The following is a 3,374-nucleotide window of genomic DNA, read 5'->3' on the forward strand; positions in this document are numbered from 1 at the left end:
ACCATCTCGTAAGGAAAAAGGAAAGAGCACTTGTTTTACTTGATCTTGAGTCACCCCATCAGTTAAAGGGATGGAATAACAATAAGTGACAAATTTCTCCATATGTTTTGAAGGGTCTTCATTAACTCCCCCTCCAAATAAATTTCGTTCCACCAAATTGATATAAGATGGACGAATTTCAAAAGTACCGTCATCAGCGGTAGGGAGCTTGAATCCTTTAGGAATGGAAGCCAAAGTAGGCTCAGAATGACTTGCTAAAGTAGGCATGATGGTAATTGCAGGAACTGGAATATCAAGGTCAAAAATAATGTCCTCTTCAAAGGATGGATTTTCTGAAGTAATTGATTGCTCTGTCTCAATGTCAAGTATACTCAAAGTCTTCTACTTGACCCACTTCTTTCTGAAACTTTTGTCTATAGCGAAAAGTCTTCTCTGGCTCGAAATCTAATGGTAGAATCTCGGACTTAGTCAACCTGGGCATACACGAAACTAACAAGAAAAGTGTGAGAACGGTCTCAAGGAACTAAAGTTCCCTGAGACAAAAGACAAAATAAACAAAAACAAACAAGAAAATTGTGCCTCCCCGGCAACAGCGCCAAATTTGATAAAGCTAAAATCGTATCACCTTAATCAAAAAAAAATCTATCTCGGTACTAACAAAATAGCTAGTGGTAAGACAAGTATCGAATCCACAGGGAGGCGGTAATATTCAGTTTGCTAATATTTAGATCGTCTTAAAGTAATCGTTTTTCTTGGGGGCTTGTTTGGTTTGTTTGCTAACAACTAATTGCAAGTAAAATAAAGGTTGTAAACAATAATATTAAGATGTCTAGGGCGCCGGTTCACAAGGTCAATTATACGGGGGTGTATCTTAATCAATTGTTAGGTCAATCAAACTATCTAAGGTCACAAGATTGATTACTTCTATTATGCCCTTTAGATTAAGTTTAACATGCAGTCGCTATAATTAAACACAACCTATTTGATTATCGCAGCCTATATTAATTCTAACCCAGTCGGTGAAAGTATTAATTCGATACACTAATTATTGATTCAGGCCTTAAATCAAATAACTAGAATAAGAACAATAATCAAACGATAGTTTATACGATATTACTAACAATCAATTAATAATCCCCTTCTAGATCCCCTTTACCCTAGATGAAAGGTTTAGCTACTCATATTAACGAAATTAACAACAATAATAATTGATGAAAATATAATTAAAGACATAAAACAAGAACAAAGAAATAATAACATAAACTTGATTAATAATTAATGATGAACGATTAAAATACCTTAACAATTAATGAGGAACGATTGTAGATCTCAATGTATGCTTGTCGACTAAACTAAGACTGTTTTCGAGTTCATAATATAATAAAAGTGTAACCTAATAATTCTCGCGAGTTTAGAATATATAATACAAATAAGACGTGTTTTAGGAAAATTCGGAAAAGTGCATAACATAAAGGATCCTTGATCGAGCCTGATGCTACTCGATCGAGGAGACTTCACTCGATCGAGCCTGATGCTACTCGATCGAGTTTTCAGTCTTCCTCAGCTTGTCTTCGACTAAGCTTCACTTCTTATCTTTAATTCTCTTCGTTTCCCGTTGCATGCCTCTTGTATCCTGCTATGTCATATCCGCAATGCTCATCTTTACTAGTTTCACCTCGTAAATGCGTCATTTCTGCATTTAAACACAAAGTGGCGGCAGTATCAACATTCTAATATAAAAGGCATATAAATGACATAATAAGCACGAAAACCGTATCAAAACCAACATGAAAAGAGTCATAAAAGTGTATATAAAAGTGATACATCATATTCCACATAAGGGGATAAGCCGTCGTAAAGAGTACAGGAGGAGCGCCAACTCATATTTCGTTTGAGGAATTCAGAACCCATGGGAAGGGCATTAGCCATAAATTTCTATAAAAACACCCTTAGTTTACTAGAAATAGGAAACTTCCAGAGCTTAGATTTGCAAAAAGCAACAATGGTGTCAGTAGGAAGAGAGAATTCCATTCTAGAGCGATCAACAACCGAGGTAGGACCATTAGATAAGGCCATAGCAGCAGCATGATATCCCGACTTGACAGTAAAATCACCAGGTTTAGAGAATTTTCAATAGAAGGAGTTATCCGTAGGTTGACACGGGATATATGTTGCAAGGATTTTCTTTGAAACTCCCTTACCCGGGTTGAAATCAAGAGAGGAGAGATCCCATCTCCTATGATTATCATGAAGGTCACCAACTAAGAGTCTGAAATCAGTAGGAGCATCAATAACATCCCCGCAAAGATCCTGAAGACTATTACCCTATATCCATTTACTCTTCCAAGCATTAAGACGAGAAGAAGAGCCATTGTCCAAGCAATATTGTTGTAGATAAGATCGGATCCCCAGACAAGGCTTTTGAGAGCCCATGACGACACATGGGGAGCCATCCAACGATTATGGAATAAAATATGATCTTGAATACCAATCTTGGGACCAATAACTTTAGTAATAAGGCTTCTCGTGACACTTAAGATTCTCCAAGAAGACTTGGCAAGAAGGGCTTGGTTAAAGCATCCAATATTGCAAAGACTAAGACCCCCTTCTCCCACAGGTCTACTAAGGAAGTCTTTATTACACAAATGAATAGACTTATTAGTTATAGTACCACTCCACCAAAAATGCACCATCAAAGACTGAAGAGTTGATGTTACACTTACCGATATTCAAAATACCGATAGAGAGAAAAGAGATAGTGAAGAAAGAATAGAACGAATAAGAGTCAATTTACCAGCCGAAGAGAGAAGAATGTTATTCTAGGAGGATAGCCTTCGCTTCGTTTTGTCAATAAGAAATTTAAATAAATCCCTCTTAGAAGACCCAATACTCGGTGGTAAGCCAAGATAGTTGTCAAGATCATGCTTAGGAGCAAGTTTATACTCGTTCAAGCACTTCTTGACCGTCATAAGTGAGCAGTTTGGACTAAAAAGAATAGAAGACTTATCCTTATTAAGGCATTGCCCAGAGGCACAGAGTATTCATCCATAATATTCATAAGAAAGTCCAAATCCCCATAGTCACCACGAATAAAGAAGAGTGAATCATCCGCAAACAATAAATAGGAGATTTCCGGTCCATTCTTGCATATTTTGATATCCTTAATGAGGTTGCCATCCTGGGCGTAGGGAATCATTTGAGATAGGACTTCTGTGCAAAGCGCGAAAATATAAGGGCGTAATGGATCACCTTTCCTAATCCCACAACAAGTTTCGACTTTTTCCATAGGTTCACCATTAAGCAGAATCTCATAAGTAATGGATTCAATAGTAATATAATAAGATGAACCATAGAGCCTGGCAAATTTAAGTAAG

This window comes from Silene latifolia, chromosome Y, assembly GCF_048544455.1.
Source record: "Silene latifolia isolate original U9 population chromosome Y, ASM4854445v1, whole genome shotgun sequence".
NCBI classification, from domain to species: domain Eukaryota; kingdom Viridiplantae; phylum Streptophyta; class Magnoliopsida; order Caryophyllales; family Caryophyllaceae; genus Silene; species Silene latifolia.